This window comes from Strix uralensis, chromosome 4 (assembly GCF_047716275.1).
Source record: "Strix uralensis isolate ZFMK-TIS-50842 chromosome 4, bStrUra1, whole genome shotgun sequence".
Classification (NCBI taxonomy): domain Eukaryota; kingdom Metazoa; phylum Chordata; class Aves; order Strigiformes; family Strigidae; genus Strix; species Strix uralensis.
The window spans coordinates 12,630,689-12,649,952 of NC_133975.1; the positions used below are offsets into that span (position 1 = coordinate 12,630,689).

The 19,264-nt window shown below is 41.8% G+C and overlaps 1 protein-coding gene across 5 annotated transcripts in view; it reads left to right on the forward strand.

Annotated features, from left to right (window-relative positions):
• Positions 1-392: 392 nt before the first annotated feature.
• AFAP1 (actin filament associated protein 1) overlaps positions 393-19,264 on the forward strand; it is a 124,861-nt gene continuing 105,989 nt past the window's right edge. For 4 of the 5 annotated variants that reach the window (XM_074865684.1, XM_074865686.1, XM_074865687.1 and 1 more), the window contains exon 1: positions 393-505. The gene's annotated coding sequence lies outside the window, so the exon portion shown is untranslated. Of the gene's footprint in view, positions 506-1,327; positions 1,428-19,264 lie in introns of those variants that run through there. The other variant, XM_074865685.1, reaches the window with a different exon arrangement.

Sequence of the window (19,264 nt, forward strand, 5' to 3'; positions counted from 1 at the left end):
AAGGGACTTTGAACTGGCAGCATCCGCCTCGCCGGGGGAGCACTTCGGCTCGCCTGCCCCTGCCCGGCGGGTCGCCGCGTCCCCCGGAGCCCCCTGCCCGGGGGCTGCCGCACACACTGCCCGCCCCCCCCCCATCGCCCGACACCCGGGGTCCACCGCCCCTCCTGGGGGATGCTGCAGAGGCACACCGCGCCACCCCCCCCCCCCGCCTTTGTTCCGCTCGCTCCGCCTGGGCCCTGTCCCCTCCCCGCGGGGCGGGGGCTGCGGGACCAGGGGCGGTGGGACCGGGGGAGCCGGCGCCTCCTCCCCTCCCCTCCCCTCCCCTCCCCTCCCCTCCCCTCCCCTCCCCTCCCCTCCCCGTCCCGCCCCGCCTCTCCCCGCCCCCGGCGCGGCGCGGTGCTGGGTGCGCTCCGCGGCGCTGCGCTGCGCGGCCGGAGCTGCGCCCGCCCCCGGTGCTGCGCGGAGCCCGCTTTGTGCCGGCAGCCGCGGCAGGACGGCTGGAAAGGTAGGGGGGCTCCCGCATCTCTCCCGAGTTCCGCGGGCGGGCAGGGAAAAGAGGAGGAAGAAGGAGGGAGGGGAAGGGCTGGAATCAGAAAGGGGCTTTTTCTGCCGAGGCTCCGCTGCCGCTCCAGGCAGCCCTGTGCTAGGAAAGCTGCGGGCTTACTGGAAAAAAGCCTAAAAAAAAAAAAAAAAAAAGTCTCGCTCGTTTTCTTGGCTGGGAGAAGCACATGGAAAAAGCTGCGAGGGAGCCCGAGCATCAGGCAGCGGCAGCTCCGGGGGCTGCCGCCCCTCGCGGCTCCCCGCCGGGCTCCGGCATCGCGGCACGCTGCGGCCCGTGCCCGGGCTTTGAAAGAGCAAAAAATCTGGCTGAGCTCCTCCGGAATGACACCCTCTGCGATCCCGAAACTCGCATCCCTTCCCGGGGAAAGGCACCAGCCTGGCAGCCGCGCTGCTGCTTTGTACAGCTGAGAGTTTCATTATTGTCTGCCTTTTAGGGTGGGAAGAGGTGGTCTCTCTCCAGACTTTGCCATTTGAACCCGTTTCATCATAGCCGAGAGATTGCATCATGTTACAGCCCTGGATTCAGTAAGGGCAAAGGCGAAGAAGCCATCCCTCCAGATCTGTCCCACTGGCTTCCCCATCCGACCCCCTCCTTTTTATTTCCTGTTTAACAGAGAGGTTAAGGCTAAAAAGCAGCCTGCCATTGGTAGGCGGCGGTTCAGTTCACAGCGACGTATTTTGATTTCTTCCAGTGAGGGTTTTTTTGGAAACTCAGTTTTAACTTTGTTGGTTCTGTGCGCGTTATGTGTCTTGTGTGGGGCGATAGAGGAAACTTGCCAAAGATTTAGCCGGTAGAAAAATAATAGGCAGCGAAAGAGCCAGATAAACAGCCAAAGGCAGGCGGCACTTTATAAACTACAGAGGAGGTGAGTGGATTCAGGCGGGCATCCCTCAGAAACCGAGGCGTTCACCTGCCCGGAAAGGCTGTGTAGGTGAGTGAACACACACTTCTGAAAGGCAAGACATCTGTCTGATGTCAGGAACAGGGAATATTTGGCTAATTTCCCCTCTGGATCCTATATGATCAATCTGATGCAAACACTTGGTGTGTCCTTGCCTGTTTTATTTATCACACCTTTGCAATGATTGATCTTTACAGCTGAGATCTGACTATAAAATAATACATCTCAAAGACAGAAAGATCCAATTAAATGTTGTACTGCACTGCAGGGCTTCCTAAGCCGACGGATTCTGCAGTTCTTTGTGCAGTTCTTTGTTTTGTTCCACGGGGAAAAAAATGTCACAGCACGTCTTGGTTCGGCTCTCAGAGGTATTTTCCATAACTAGTATCTTGCCGTTGCAGGTGCTCTGTCACTGTTTGCTCTGAGTGTTACAGGGACATTTTTTTCTTTCGTGAAAACAGCGGTATTAGGAAGTTCTTTTTCTCTGTTTTTCTGGGAAGGGTCGGTGCAGGGGGACAAGGGAACAGCTTGGCAGCCAGATGGATCCATCCATCAGCGCTCTCCTATATGGGCACTTGGTGCCCTTCAGTCATCCCGTATGCCTCCTGGTGGTTTCCATGGGAAGAACTGCACAATTACTTTCTCCTTTTGAAAAATCCATTTTTCCTTTTGGAACTGGGGTGGAAGAGGAGCAAATTCTGCATTAGAGCCAGAGGGAGAGCAGTCCTGTCTTTCTGCAGCTATGGGCACCAGATGGGTTTAGGAAGAATTTGAAACGGATTCTGAAAAGAAGCATCTACAGTTTTCTTTGTGTGTCTGGATACCCAGTGATTGCAGTGACAAGCCTGTGCACAGAACAATAAGCAGATATTCACTGCCTTTGGTGATATGTGGCACTGTTCGGTGTTTCCCAGGAAATATGTCAGCCGAATTCAAAGTGTTAAGTGGTGTTCCTGGGTCTCAGGTAGATTTTTAGATGAAGGGATTGGGAAGATCTGTGAGGTTGAAATTGCAGTGTTTGTTGAAGGAGTGCTAACAAGGAGGGGTAAAATGCAATGACACTTCAGTAGGTCAGCCACTTACACTATTTTAAAATCTTCCAAGCTTAGTGAGGAGTTTTTCATTTCCTGAAGCTCTCAAAATTGAAGAGGTACTGTGAGAGACATTAAAAAAAAAAAATAATTGAAATCTCAATGGGGGCAGGCTGTATTTGGTACACATATGACTAATTGTGCTATTCCTTTCAGTGTTGCAAAGAGAACCTGCTGTAAGGTCACATCAGGAATTGTCTTGCCCTGCTGCTCGCTGTAGACTTCCTTGAGACATTGCCCCAGGACAAAAAGCCAGCGGTTCAGGGCTGGTTTATGCAATCTGGAGTCGACCAATTTAATTTCCGTCCATTTTCAAAAATTTCGTATCTGATACATCAGTCAGCGGGAGTATGGTATCCAGGAGCCTGCCTGGTTAACTGCATTGTTCAAAGCTGCACTCTTTGTTTTGCAGGGAGGGGGTGAGGAGGAGGAGTGGATGTGCTTTATGTTCATTTGCAAGAGATCTCTTGCTGAAGTGGGAGGGTGGGATGCAAGGACTTAACGCTTCCAAACTCCCATATCACTCTATGCTACTATGGTTTTACTCACACTAAAGCCTGCTGTGTCAACTTTTCAAAAAATGTATGCATCCCTTCCAGATATGTAATTCAACTTGGTTTAGATGTGAATGACACCTGGCTACTGGTATGACCCTGAATTTCCTCTGATTCATCAGTTTATTGACAAATACAGTGTTTCATCTGGCACAGGAACTGTCTGTCTGGGCTGGGCAGGTGAGTGTGTTACATACTCAGTAGATACTATTCTAGGTTAATATAATATAAAATGTTCTTAGGCTCCCAGTTGAACTCTTAAGAGTCAAACCCAACAAAAATAATAGAATAGTGGAAGTCAACCAAAGGACTACAGAGTTACTGTGAACTCTGAGCCAAGACTGAAAAAGCTAAGTCTTGAATATACTCCTATTCTACGTCTATTAAGGTTATCTATTGAAATTTAGGAAGAGTTAGCTTTTCTACTGTAAAGCAGCCTAAGCTGGACTTAGACCAAGGTTAAATTTTTAATATCATACTAGGTGTCTTTTTGGGGAGTGTCTGTATAAAGCAATACCCAGAATAGTTTGTCAGCACTATTAGCAGGTGTGAAAACACGTAGCTGCAATCGCATGGGGGTGACTGTGAGTGCAGTGTGCAGGTGTTACACCAGCATGACTGTTGGACTGCACCTATCCAGCTACATGTGAAGGTCTTGTATTTGTATTGCATATGCAACAGCAGTGTAAAATACTACGTATAGATTAAATTGCTCTTACTCTATGATTAAAAGTTAACTCTTGACTCTCCAGGTCATGAAACACGTGCTAATGCTAGTAATGCTAATAAATAGTATTGCGGGAACATAATTGGGGTTTGTGGAAAGGGAGATATCTCACAGCAGATAACAAATGAAGCTTCTGGGACATAAGCCCTATTTTCCAGAGATATGGTAAAAGATGTAGTCCTGAATGGCAAAAAAAAAAAAAAAAAAAGATTGTCTGCCATCCATTACCGCTCTGCCACCTTAACAGAAAGTCAGTCATGACATGTGGTGTGTGGTAAGGTTTGACTGCTCAGGGTGCTGAGCACCCTTAACACACAGCAACATCCAAATGAGATGATGATGAGCACCTCTCTTAGAGTAGCCTGGGAGAATACACTAGGCTGTGAAAATGATGAATCAATGTCTGTTGTATATTTTACCAGTCTACATCAAGAAATCTAGGAAAGAAACCCCTAAGAGAACTTTATAGGTTTGGTTTTGTGCAGATACTGCTCTTTACCGTGTAGTGGTGTGTTAAAAGTTGATTGTGTATGTCTGGCAGTAAAATAAGCAAAACTGCATAGAACTGTCTTCTTTAAATCTCTTTCCTAAACTGAAAAAGAAATAAAACTTTTTAAAAAAATCAGTGCATTATTCCTTTCATGGTGACATAGTGGTGAGATTTTTTGACTATGTGGGGGTTTTTTGCTGCCAGCATCTCTGCCATCATATTTTTGAGCTGAGTGATAAAGGCTGTCTTTCTCTAGGACAGATGTTGGTAATGGCCTTATTGTGCCAAAATCTTTGAGTAGAAAATGCTGAATAAAAATATTTCCATCCATTAATAATAAGTCCCAGAAAAGAGTACACAAGTGGTTTCAAATTTAATCTGTAATATAGCTCATGTCTTGAAGATAACAGCATTTGACCCCCAAGAAATGCAGCACTTTGTGTATGTGAGGTAATTGCTATGAGTTGCACTAAATATATATTATTCATTAGGGGACTGTCATTGTATCATGTTTGTGAATTCCCCAAAGTCTCTTACCCCTGTCCTAATCACATCTAAACATTTATGGAAAACAAGATTTTGGTGTCCTGCTTGACTGGCTGATGTTCTGATTTATTGAATTTATCCTGAGCTGGTAGCCACTTTTAATGAGCATGCTTGCTTGGTTCATTTAAAATGAATGAAGTTTGGGAGAGGAGCTTAATTCATGTATTCACATTATGAGAGATAGCACTCCTTCGCAGAGAATATGTAGTGGTATGTTATCTCAGTTTTGCAGAGAAGCAAATAGAAAAAAAAGCTCTTTAATGTGCCCCTTTTGTGCTAAACTACTATGGGCTGTCTTCAAATGTATAAAGACTCAATATTTGGCCAGTTGCTGTGGGTGGATTTTTTCTTTTGTCTATTAAAGTATGTTTAAGTATCTCTTTGAAACTTACCTGATCTCTCATCGGTTAAACGAGCTTATGGTATCGTGTTGTTCAAAACTGGAAGAGAAGGCAAGGTAAGGATGGACTTTCCCTGTTATTAGCAATTAGCGGATCCAGATTCTATTTTGCTGTACCATTTCTTACCAGGAGCAGCTGCAAAGAGAGAATTACAGTGTGACCTTCATAGCATTTCCTAGTGCTGTCATCAATCAGATCTGGCAGGAGCTTTATCGCATCTATCAGTGTGGCTCATAAGCCACATGCTGTCTAGTCTGGGGGGAAAAACAAACAAACAATGGAAGCTACTGTAGGTTTTGTGTAAAATAAAACAACCAGGAGTGAGCTTTTCCCATATGTACCAGCTTTGTAGGCAGATTTCAATTTTTACCGTGTGCTGTTGGGCTGATTAATAAAGTATAATGATTGTAAAGCAGTGGAAGAGACTTCCACTACGTCTCAATGGCATTGGCAAATCATTCACAAGCTATTGCAGCTTCAGCCTTTCGCAGTTGATGCTCTCCAGTCTCACTGTAATCCTCAGCATTAGTTTTACGAAGAAGCTGATGCAGTTAGATTACTTTAGGTGTTTTCTGCACACATAAATGTGAGGGAATAACAAAGCTTTTTCAGACTTCTCTGCTTCTTGTATGAAATAACACAGTTTTCTCAGATTAACCAGTTTGCTATTTTTTTTGTGGGAACATGTGTGCCTTCACAGGCTGTTCTAGGGCTTTTTTGGAGGCAAGTTTATAATGAAGTGGCCAAGGTCAGCGGATTAGCTCCAACATCCCACTTTTAAGCATGCAGAACATTAGTAACAGCCTCTAAGTGTTTCCTTTGTTTGCTTTGTGTTTGGTTGGTTGGTTTTCAGTACTGATCTTGGTCTGGTTTTGGAGTTTTACTGAAATTTAAAACATTTTGTATTCTTAGATTTTTTTTCATTGTTACACCAAGTTCACTGCCACTTTCAGATTGCTTTGCTCTCCTTTTCTTGCCAGCTGCAGTAAGTACAACTTTATTGCCTTCCTTTCCAGGGCTCAGTACAGTGACAGGTTGTCACTTTGTGTCTGGCTTTCTTGCAGGCAAAGTCCTAGCTAACAGGTAGATGGGAGAGCAAAAAGCAATGGTGACAGGCAGAACTGCTAGTGTGTAATTCTAACTTCATGGGCATATGTTTGTGTGTATATATGATAGATATGTAGACAGATATAGAGAGAGTGTGTATGTATAGTTGATATATATTAGAGCTGTCTTTGTCACACAGATCTTCTGAGAAAAATGACTAATCTAATAAATATATGGCTATGCACTGTTCTACTATCAAGTAAAAGGTTAAGGCCCTGAGCTTCTAACAGGTAATGTTGATGGCGAACAGCAGGGTATGATCTATAATTTCTGTGGTTTTTAACCAGTTGATTCTTGATATAAGTTACCTTGGTACCAGATTTGGGCAAGGAATCTTGAAATGCCGTAAGAAATGTGCAATAGCAAGTGCAAGGAAAATGCTCATAAAATGTGAAATACGTTTAGCAAAAATGGTTATCTGTCAGGAAAAAAAATCACGTGAATTGGCTAGCTGGCTATGGAAAGAATGACTGTTGTGGTTTTCCTCTGTGTGTGCCTTGTCAGTTTGACAGGTTTTATGGCCCCAGCTGCTGAACTGGCACTGGGCAGGGCAGCAGCTACAGCTCCCAGTCCCTGCCCCAGAGACCAGCAAACCCGAATGAAAAGGAGCCTGCCCAAAACGATGCTGCACGTCATCTGTCTTCAAACACTGGGGCTGTCCCTGAGGATTCTGCCAGCCGAGGGGAAGGGTTTGACAGACAGACATCCTTGGGTGGTTTCAGATGGTGCTGTCAGCCCCTGCGTGCCAGTGGTGCCCATCCTCACTGTTGAGCTGGCATCAGCCCCTGGGTCCCAGCCCAGCATCTCTGCCTGAGCAGGGGATGGGACCAGGAGGGGCTGAAACTCTGGACCATGAGCTCCAGCAGCCAGGCACCACAGCTGCACTTGGTAGAGGGGTTTTAAGAGGCCAAAGCCATAAGCAGTCCTGTTCCAGCAGGAGGAGAGGAGAAGCTGCCCGCAGGAATCGGCCTCAGGAGCTGAGTCCTGTGTCATCGTTTGGGGGCTCCTGCTTCATAAGCACACAGCAAACCAGCTGGCTGCCTGCTGCTGGCACAGACTGAACAAAAAGATATCACTTCAGCCCTGCAAGTAGGGTGGGCTGCAATGAGAAAATGATAAAATGGCAGGAGTTGAAAATAAGATAGGTAATGTAAAAGACAAAGTCATTAGATAAGAAGCAGGGCTGCTGAGTGTCATTGGGGCAGTGGTGGCCAGGAGCTGAGCTGCAGAGGGGCCACTTTTTGATGCTTTTTCTGGCACTTGGGCTTAGCATAGATCAAACCAAAAGAAATTGCCCTTGTGGAGAGTGGGATTTATTCTTGTAAGCCAAGTCCATGCTAGAGAATAGAGTGAAATACTTAACTGGATGTCGTTGCTGACTGTAGGAGACACAGACAGAAGAAAATAAATACCTGAAAATGTTAGGAGCTAACTGATTTTCAACTCTGTTAACACACAACATTATCAAAGAATACCCATTGGAAAATGAAAAGATTTACTTCTCAGAGGGGGGAAAAATAGTCAGGCTGAGGACCTTCTGTGAATATACTGAGCTCTTCTCCTCGCCTGATCCCTCTGTCCGCACCATGTGTTTGCCATTAGGACCATGAAAAACTGTGAGTTTCCTTGGGCAGGGGATGATGGGTGCATGGTGGGTCCTTCAGGAAGAACCAGGAGAGCTGAAAGGAGATAGAGGCTAGGTCAGACCACGGCATTTTGTTTTGAGCTTAACAGGAATGAGATCCACCCTGAAGAGTCTTGGGGAAAATTCTGGATGCAGGCCAGTGTGAATAATGCTGACTGCAGATGGGTGGGACCCCACCTGGTTACAAAAACAATCCTATTTCCAAGGTTAGTTAGTTCTTCTGAAAAAAAGCAGCTTTAACAAGTAAGGTCTCATTTAAAAGGAAAAAAGACAGTTGGAGACCTTAAAAAAAAAAAAAAAAAGGCAAACCCAAAAAACCTAAAGGTCTGTCACTTCAGAAATTAATGGATACAAGCCCCCAAACATGTGGACAGCTGAAAGCACACACCAAAAACCTCAGATAAACAAAACAAGTGAAAACAAGTGTCCTCTGGGGAAAGGAAGAGATGTTCCCTCTCTGGGAAAGTTTGTCTGTTCCTGTGGCTTGTGAACTTTTCATCTTCTCTGGGACTTTCTGCTGTCCTTGGTTCACTTTTTGCAGCTTCTTGGTCTCCTGCACTCCTTTCCCTGGGGCTCAGAGAAGTGTTTATGCAAGTGCTCAGCTTTAAATAAATGAATCATCTTATTTGATGTTAGTAAGATTAGCGCTTGGGGTTGCGTGCGTGTTTACGCTGGTCTGCTGAATGGGAACCCCTGCCAGCAGGAGTCATCTCGGAGGGTGTGTAAGTGTGCTGACCCCACATCAACCTTTCTGCCCCCAAAAGGAGCCCTCCCACCAACCTCCACTGCTGCGCCTTGGAGCCACCAAGACACCTTTTCCCTTGTGACAGCCACATCCTGAGCCTGATCCCGGAGCTGATCTGGATCAAACTGTATCCAACAAGCCAAAAAGACACAACAGTTAATTTCAACCTGACTCAAGTCCCAATTAGTCTCTTGGTGACTGCTGTTCCCATCTGTCTGTCTGTAGTGCATGAGCTTCTCAGCCTCTCAATGCTGCAATTTCCTTCACATCCCTTTGGATCTTCTCCTTTATTACTGTTTATAAAACACCGAGTCTGGATTTTGCATGTGAGAAAAATCTTGCTGAGAGCTGTCACCCCTTTGACCTCATATTCTCTCATTTTTCTGTCCTCTTACTTGTAGTCCAACTATGTAACTTTTCAAAGTAATTTGAGTGTAAAAAATAAGCTATGCTGAAGGCTTCCCTGTAAACGGTGGCTCTCTCTACAACCGAAGGGCGATTACAGGTATGTGTAGAAGGCCCATGTGACAGTCTCACCCAAAGAAACAACTGAAATATTGATTAAATTGCAAGAAGAGCAAAAGCTGTCTTGAAGAGGTGTGATGTTTGGGATTTTTAGACTTCTTCAAGCCTTTTCAACTCATTCAACTTCTTTTTCCTACCACAGTAATATCTTTTTAAGAATTATGGGACTAGCTCTGCTGTACTTGCACTTGGGGATTCCTTTCTGTTTATGGTCAGCACATCTACGGGCTCCAAGATCTAAGTGCAAACTCAGATTGCCCTAAAGTTTATTCTACTTTATGGGAGCAAAGGGTGAAATCTCTTTTTGAGACTTGGGGTCATTTGGGCTAGGTTTCCTGACATATCAGCCCTTACAAAAACCCAGCTGTTCTGGGGTTGTCATTCTGCCAGCTTTAAAGAGAAACAACCAAATAAAGAAAAAATACTCTGCCAAATAGGGATCAAACCTTAGCTTGGTTTGAGTGTGCTTTAAGTAGTCTCGGTCTTTGCATTTGCACTAGTTAAGTTCTTTCCCTTCAGGGAGGTGACTTGGAAGCAGTATTTATGAAAGAGTCCAGCCCTTTCCCTGTACATCACTGTAGGGAAGGGCTGCTTCCTACTGAGGTCTAAGTGCTTTCCTCTGTGAGTCAGGATCTGGACAACCCAGAGCAAGATCTAAATGTAAATATGTGAAAGTAAAGATACATGAAATGAAGGTACGCAGCTTTCCTAGGTGTGACTGGGGAGTTGTTCTTGGCCAGGAGGCATCACCTGGATGGTCCAGTCACCTGACTGAGCCAGGACCAAAGTTGCCCAGAGACAACATAGCAGGAAAGTGCCCTTGCTCAAGCTATAGCTTGAGCTGTACATATAGCTAAAGAAGTGTGTGCCCTTCTAGCAAGTTGTCATCAGTGACTTATGGAGCACTTGGTACCCTAGAGCAGCTCTTTACATGTTAATAACTCATAAAAAATTAATGACTTCAAGAGATGGGATGGGGAATAGGAAATGGAAATGACAGATGCTCAGAGTGCAGAGGGAAGGAGAGAATGGACTTAGTCTGCCTCACTGCTTGAAAGAAACGGATAATAAAGTTGTAAGGATTTTGGTACACTGGTCATCTCCCTCATCAGTCCTGCTAGTGCCTCAACGCTCCCAAGATTTCAGTACAAAACCATAATCTTCACTTTAATGAAGTGCATAGGAGGGAGAGAAGCGCATAAGAATCCTATAGCATCTTTTCCCTTTTCTGCTATAGTCACCCCTCATTTATAAGCTTTCATCTTAACTCCTGCAACTCAAGTGAGTTTAGGAACACTTCTAAACTCTGGGATAAACAAGCATTTATCTATTTACCTGGGTAACTTAATTTTTGGAATAATGCTGGGTGTTATATCCATAAGACCATTTGTCACACCACTTCTGAACTTCAGTTTACACGGGTTAGCTCACCTGCTCCTTCTGTCAAGCTGTCTATGGAGCAAACATCTCATCTGTTTTACAGCCTTGTACTCCTTACGTGAGCAGTGTCACGTAATGCTATACTATTTGCTATTAAAATTACAGACTGGGATCTTCTCCCAGTGAGCCAGTGGAGAAGAGCTGTGCAAGTTAGGTCATTGACGTGAGACATGCTGGGACTCTCCACACATATGTGCACTTCTCTTTGATTGCATTCACTAAGGTCAGCTATAGGGGGTCATGACCATCCCAGATCATTTCACTTCATTATAATAGTCTGCCAAAATAATCCTTCCCTTATTCAACTAAAAGTGTGTGTATAATTCTAGAAGGCTCTTGCCAGCTCTGGGAGGGGTGGAACAAAGCATGGCTCTGTGTGTACCATAGCACTTGACAGGGTGGTTTTGCTACAGTCAGTAATAAAGAACATTTTTCAATAGTTCAGAAAGGCACAAAATAATATTGAGCAATTGTACCTTGTGATAATAGAGTCTGTCAGGGTATAACTACATGAAAGCAGGCAAAGGGTGTGACAAGAAGTTTTTTCCTTGGATTGGAGAAGTCATTATTGGTGGCATAATTCTCAAAAATTGTAATTAATGGACATTTTCTGAGATAAGTATACCTAGGAAAATGTTAAATTCCTTTTGTCATTGTTTCTTTATGAAACTGAGAATTTCTTTCCAATGAGATTTTTGTAAGGAGGAAACAGATATTCCACATTCACCAGTGGAAGTTGTCCAAAGCAGGAGAAAATGCCATTTCAAACTGTTAAGAACAGAATGATAAAAGCCACCTGGAAAAATAAATGTTCAGTCATTGCTGATTTCACATGTAAAGTGCATTGTCCTATGGAATTACTATTTATACAGTAGTAAACCTAATACAGCATTTAATAATTTTATTTGGTGTTAGAGTGATGCCTTTTTCTTCCTGTGCCTAAGAAATAGCATCCATGCCTACAATGACTATTCCTCTGCCTGTAGGCAAGTGAATTTTTGTCACTGACTAATAACAGAAAGATCAGGGATTTGGGACCCTAATAATAGGACTGCTGGGAAATCACTGAATGCCAGCAGAGAGCCCTTTGAGTGAGAATTTTCATTGTCTGCTACCTTTATCTTGTTTTACATTCAGCTTGTCTGACAGCTTGTGACTAGTAGTGAAGATTAGTAGGATCTGTGCTTCTGAGGATACCATTATTTTCCTTTCTTTATCTGATTGCACCATGGAATGATGTCACTGAATTAAAATTGTGATGGTGGTAGAGTGTGTGTCCTGGATGATTAAAAGTTTAGTCAGCATGAAGTTGCGTGTTCTTTAATTTAAGGATCAGAGGGCTGCATCTCATCTGTTCCAAGTGTGAGGGCTAAGGAATGGCATTATTAAGCTAGCTAAACAACTGTAAAATGTGTATTAAGACTAGCAGAGGGATTGATTCGGGTAGTTTTGTATTGTCCTAGGTTCTTTCTCTTCCCAGAGGCTTTTTTGTACCTTCTTCATATGTGCACCCATTTTCAGAATCTTTCAAGGCAAAAATTGTGTATTCTGTAAGGTAAGTAATAAATAATGTGTCGCAATTCATTTGCTGTATTGTTACTGTAAGATTTTTACTAAGATGCTTGTTAGGTCAGATTGCTATCAGTTTCTAGATTAAAAATATTAATTTATGAAGGGATTTAAAGTGGCTTATTGATTGTGACTGATAGCTGCTTTTCCAAACACATTTCCAAATTATCATCTATCAGCATCTACTCATACAGGGCACTTTACAATGTAGGATGAGCTCAATCCAACTCCCATCTTCCAAAGATGACAATATTTCTGCTGGACTTGGAAAACATTAAACTGGTGTGTCTCCACAGTGAAATCACTTCACTTGTAAATATCCTACCCCAGAAGAATCATATCAATTATTATTTATGTTTATGCTTGTTCTTAAGCAAAAGCCTGCCCCATACTGGAGTTTTTTTAGACTTGGCATATGTTCATGGCTGGATGGTACCCTATCCTCTATATAATTGTCTGTCATGCTTTTGTTTGGCCTTGTCTTATGCTTTATTTGATTGAGTACCTGCATTTGTTGTGAATTTTCATGTGAGAGGAGATTATGATAGAGTTTGTATCCTAACAAATTGCTTTAGAAGACAAATGGTGCAAAAGTCACTCCTTGTAAGAAATGAGACTGAGGTGCTCCTGCATGGTAATTTTCAGTCCCACGATACAGTCCTGCCAATGGGAATTTGTTGGGGTCTGCTTTCTTATCAAAAGGCCATGGGTAGAAATTATGTAGGGGATTTAATTTCAGATTATTTTCAATCACTCTCCTTCAAGGACAGAGTGTGACTTGACGTGTGCAACCAAAGGCAAAGTGAAGCAGAGGACAACCAACTTGGACATTGATTGAAGAGGAGAATGATTTCAAATAGTAACAAGATTTGTGAAATAAATACATTGATGTTTATCTACATCGGGTGTAGAAAAGTAGTAATGGGATATAGAAGAGCAGTGATGGGATATATAACTGCATTATTCAGTGCACTGCAGGGGCTGGAGCTAAATCGACAAACTGAACTGGTGTTGATAGGTTAGGAAAAGCAAAGGGACTGAGTGCAGTGCAAACCCTTACCCTGCTTATCTGTGGGATTTGAAGGCACAGGCATGCTGTTTGTTAAAACAATTTTCATTATGTGTGTGGTGGCTTGTCTCATTGGCTGTTCTTGATACACGGATGACAGCTATGAGCCAGAAGTGCTTCCTTTCCCTCCTTCCTTCTCTTGGGGTAGTGGGATGAAATCTTTCATTCGTATGTCAAATCTGTTAGTTTTTCACACCAGAGTTTTGAGGCTGGGAGAAAAAGACCCGTGATGAGGCTGTGACAGGGGGAAGCTGAAGTTAGAGTGAAATGAGAATGCATTTTTATGAAGTAATGTTACATTTACTAATCTAGAAGATTAGCATTTGGAAATGTGCTTTCTAACTGAGGAGAAACTGTTTTAATCTGTTCACTTCTAAATTAGGACTCTACTATTGATACTTGCAAAGCACTGAGAAAAGCACTCAATCGGACCATCTGTATTGAAAAAATGGGAATATGAAGCTAAGTGTCATCACATGTTCACAAGTCCTGTCTGTCCTTGGTGCTTGTAACAGCAGCCTCATGTGCATGCTGAGTGAGTCAGAAACCAAGGAGACTCTATGTGAGCTCCGCTGTGGCTCCCAGGAGTGCCAGTTAATAGGTACTTCAGAAAATGTAAGTCTAGATATTTCTTTTGCTTCTGTTCTCAGTAAAGCTGGTTAACCACAGGTAAAAGATAACTTAAAAATGACAAGAATGGCACTTTTAAATATGTGTGTGAATATAACATGACTATTTAAACAGCTCCTTAACTGTATTTAAATAGATTTACTGTAATGAGAAAGCTCCTTTTCACTTTTCTTTTAGTAAATATGGGATCAGATTTTCAAACTAAAGGCATGTGAAAGCAGATAGGCTCTTAGAATGGTGTACATCCTGCTAGACTTCAGCCACACACAGGAGAGCAGGTCTACAGCTGAGCTTATTCCCTGTAGACTTCCTTTATGATCAGGGGATAGAAATCTGCTTCTCTAGGATGTAATTAATCTGATCTGTTCTAGATGTCTATTTTAGGAAGCCTACATTTCTCCATTGAGCCTAGGGCAACTAGCTGAGATACAGATGACTACATTGTAAGCATTGGCAGTCAGTCAGAGGAATGTCAGTCACCTCTAAAGCTCAAGTGGGCTGCCTCCCTGCTTTCAACCCTATAAAATAAACCCTAAAAGAAAAAGAATATATTCAGGAGACTTCTTAAAAGAAGATGATCGTTGTTTGGATTTGCACAGATAGGTGGATTATTTGTACTCTTAATTTGGGTTTACTCAGTGCTTACAGTAAAGCCTGTCACAACATCTTTGCATGGCTACTTCAATGCTTTGAAGGCTCATGGGACTCAATGAAAACATCCTTGAAAAGAAGCTGGAAATGCAGGAATGGTGACTGAGATAGATTCTTGGAAAATGAGTTTTATGATATAAAATTCTTAGCAGCGTATTTCTGAGCATTGTTGTATAATTTTAGTTCTCTGCTTTATGAGTAATTTGCCATATTGGTCTCCTATAAGATCATTTGTATACCAAATGTCGGTTCATTCAGCTGTGAGATTTTTATTTAGACTGGTGTGCTCAGTGCCTTACTAATTAAGGTGTCTTGTGTTTGGGTCACTGAGGTTCTTAATCTGAAATGTTATTACCACTATTTAAAATCAAAAAAGAAAAAAATGTGCTGTCAAATCACAGAAAAGCATGCTCTGAAGACAGAAAAAGTCAAAAAGAAACTGGCTGTAGTGGCTTAGGAGCCATCACAAGAGAAACTACAGCTAGAGTTTGGGAAAATTTTGTTGCTTGTGTTCTTGAAAAGGTGCGCATTAGAGGCTATAATTTCTGGGTAATGTCAGGGATTTGGGATTTTGAAAGGATGTCCAGGGAGATCCAGTGGGTTGAATTTTTTTATATTTTAAATTTGGACAGAAAGTACCGATATAGATAATTGAGAAATGTGGCTTTCTTTAGCAGAAATCCATATATAAAGTATTGTATTGCAAGTTGATCTCCTTAAAGGCTGTTTTTTAACCAAACTTTTGTTTTTTATGATATACTATATTATATTACATATTAAATACAATATATATTATATATATATTTACTATTCTCAGGTAGCTTAGTAGAGCAATAATTTCCATAGAATTTAGTGAGGAGATTTACACAGAGATGGCTGGAAACTGTAAACCCGCAACAGCACTCAAATGACACCAGTAGGAAATGAACACCTATAAAAATAGGTTTTTGCCCATGAGACTCAATCAAGCAAGAGTTCTTTACACGTGTGTGTTTGCATTGAAGTCAATGGGAAAATTCAGAGACTTAAATATGTCTATTAACGTGCCAGAAGGTCAAGTAAAACTGCAGACACAGAAGATGCAGAGTGCCTTGTGAAGCTCCTTTGTCCTGGGGTTAACTTCACCCCTAAGGCAAACAGTGTACATAACCCATGTTCTGTATTTCTTTTCCTGTTGACATTTGTTTACTGGTATCAGCCTTCGTCTGAGTTTTTGTTGCTGTTTAAGCCTTAAAAATAGTTTAAAGACTTAAAAATAGTTTAAGCTATTTTTATAAAGAATGTAGGTCTTCAACACTGCTTCAGGCTGAATAATTGCTGCCTGGCTATATCTTGCTCGTATTACCTATTGTAGGTGACCTCCCAGGATTCATTGTTGTTTGAAACATGATGATTATTGCTGTATTGTTTTACCTAAATAATTTTTATTGAAAGAAAGAGATATGTTAAATATTTTTAAGAACTGGTGAGGTAGAACATTTATTATAAAGTGCTATTCATAAACACATCACATTCACTCAAGTGTAGACCACCACGTGGTTGCTGTTTACTTTAGGCAGCGTGCATTTACATCTTCTTTACAAGGTCTTATGACATTCTGAGCAGCTGGAGTTTATGTTAACGTTCTGTGTTAACCAGAAAGGCAAGATAGAGCTGAATGAAGGCATCAAGCCCTGGTAGATATTTCTGTGCTTTCCCCAAAACTGTATCCAGATCTCTAGCAAAGCATCACAAGCTGCTACAGATGTTGGTAGGAAGAGATCTGTTGCCGATATTCATAGAATCCACCTTACCTTACTATCCACAGAACTGCTGATATCTCTTACAGGTTGTAGTGGTTTAACCCCAGCTGGCAACTTAAGCACTATGGAGCTGCTCACTTACTCCTCCCCACTCCAGCCCGGTGGGATGCAGAGGAGAATCGAAAACAAGTAAAACTCATGGATTGAGATAAGAACTGTTTAATAATTGAAATAAAATTTAATAATTATAGTAATAATAATAATAATAATTGTAATGAAAAGGAACATAACAAAAAGAGAGTGAAATAAAACCCAAGAAAGACAAGTGATGCACAATGCAGTTTCTCACCACCTGCTGATCAATGACCAGTCAGTTCCCAAGCAGTGATCTGCCCCTCCCGGCCAGTTCTCCCCAGTTTATGGGGCTTGACATCACTTGGTATGCAATATTCCTGTGCCCAGTTTGGGTCATTTGTCTTGGCTGTGTACCCTTCCAACTTCTTGTGCCCCTCCAGCCTTCTTGCTGTCAGGGCATAAGAAGTTGAAAAATCCTTGTCTTAGTATAAACACTACTTAGCAACAACTGAAAACATCAGTGTGTTATCAACATTATTCTCATACTCAATCCAAAACATAACACTATACCACCTACTAGGAAGAAAATTAACTATCCCAGCTGAAACCAGGATACAGATAAAGACTTTAGATGCAACAAAATTTAAAGGATTGGGCAGTCATTAAGAATCCAAGTGCAAGGAACAACCTTCTGGAGATGCCTCGCTTTCACTATTGACATTGATTTGGAAGAAACTGGTAGGTACCTGCAACCATATAGTACATAGGTGCTTATATTGCTTCGCTTCATGAGGGTATTAATAAATCCTGCTTTGGATAGGATTACTTGACTTAAAACTAATTTGCAGCTGGTCTTCTGCCCTGGGAAGTAGTGAGGTCTGACCTAGTAATCTAGTAGTGTATTGCAAGTGTAGTTCTGGAATAAAACCATATACTGTTCAGCAAGCCTAGATCAGGAGACCACAGGCTCTCAGTTTCAAAAGGGTGGAAACATCTACATTTTTTTTCTTCAAGCAGTCTCATTTGCTGACCATAAATATATTTGGGGAGAATTGGTCCCAGCTTCTTAAATAGATGACTAGCTGGTACACATTACTCCTCCCCTTTCTGTTGCTATCCTACTGATGTCCTACAGAATATGTATATATATATATCTATCTGTGTGTGTGTATATATATATATATATATATCTAAAACAAAATATATACTCCAGGTGCTCTTCTTGGATCAATGGAGGTTGGCTGGAAGAAACCACACTCTGAAATGACACTCAACTCTATGTCTACCCTTGCACTGCACTGCCTCATCCCTGGCACTGAGATTCCTGAGTAACATCTTTGGGTCTTTGCAGTGGACCTGATTCTTGTCATCTTAATTTAGTCAAGCTTGCCCACTTTCTGTGAGTCCATGATGGAGCTGTGGGATTTTGGTGCGGAAACAGTAGCACTAAGTAGAGCTGTGTAGTGCTTCCAGTTGATGAATAGGTTTAGCTGTGGGATAGGAAAGACACAGTTACTTAAACTGTGTTATGAACAGCTGGTTTTACATATGAATGGATGTGTTTGTGGTGTCTTGCATTAACACTTCTGTATGCATTTATACTCTGTAACAGACATCCATAGATAAGCAACTAGGAATACAATGTCATGTATAACCCATTGCAGGGAAATTCTGAAAGCCTTCAGGAGACATTTCTTCCTATCAGTTCAAATACATTTCCATTTTCTTGTATACTGGAAGCACCAAAGCTTTCCATACTCTATCCTTAAAGGGTATGGGTTCTTTTTGTTTGTTTGAGTGTTGGTTGGGTTTTTTTTCTTTTTTTTTTTTTTTTACTGCATTCATTTGCTGTCCCGTTTGTGGATTCCAAAACCTTGCCAGGAGGTGCTTCAAAAATTGCTGACTTCTCTTGGTTGTTACATGTCAGCACAAATCAAAATACTTGTCAACTATTCTTCCAGTAAATAGTTTTATTAAATTCATCTTACAGTGTAAGAATATGTATGTATTTTCTATTATTACTGCTTCTGTAAGGGTTTAATAATATGGTTGAACCATACTTATGGGAAAAAAGAGTGTAGAAGGAACTGTATTGTACTCAATTTCACCTGGAGAACAATGTCCTGATAGTTAAAATACATCAAAAAATTAAATAAGTCCCCTTCAAATGTAAGATGTGAGTAACTGTGTGCGTTCCTCCATTATGACATTTGCTTATCCGATTTCAGTCTGTTCTGTTTAATTATCGGGTAGAAGCACAAAGTCAGAAGGATAAAAAGTAAAGGGTAGGTGTGGTAGCCCACTTGTTCATTATTTTCGTCAAAAAAAAATATCTCTACTGATGTTGTATTTATTGACCTTAAGCCAAATTTCAGAAGGGAAAATAAACAATGTCCCTAATGTAAAACATGAAATACTACTGGACTGTTTAATTCTCACAGAAATGTTCAGAATGAACTTTACTACTCTTTGCATGGTTGCTTTGTAGTCTTGAAAAGCACAGAGCTGCATTGTTATCAGAGCAGTTAATGCTTTCCACAGAGATGCAGGATAACACCCCTGCTAGGAATGCACTGCCCCAGGGAGAAGAAAGCTAAATGTGAGTCTACTTGGAGCTATTGCTTTCCTTTGAAAATAATTATAACATTTAGGCTATTGGTGACATTGCCTCCAGTATTTTCAGCAGTTTAGAGTGCCTGAGTGTATTTCACATATAATATACAGAAGTATTTTGCATATGTGTTTAATAAATACCATTTTTTACCTTCAGGTCTTTTGTTACAATATGGCTATG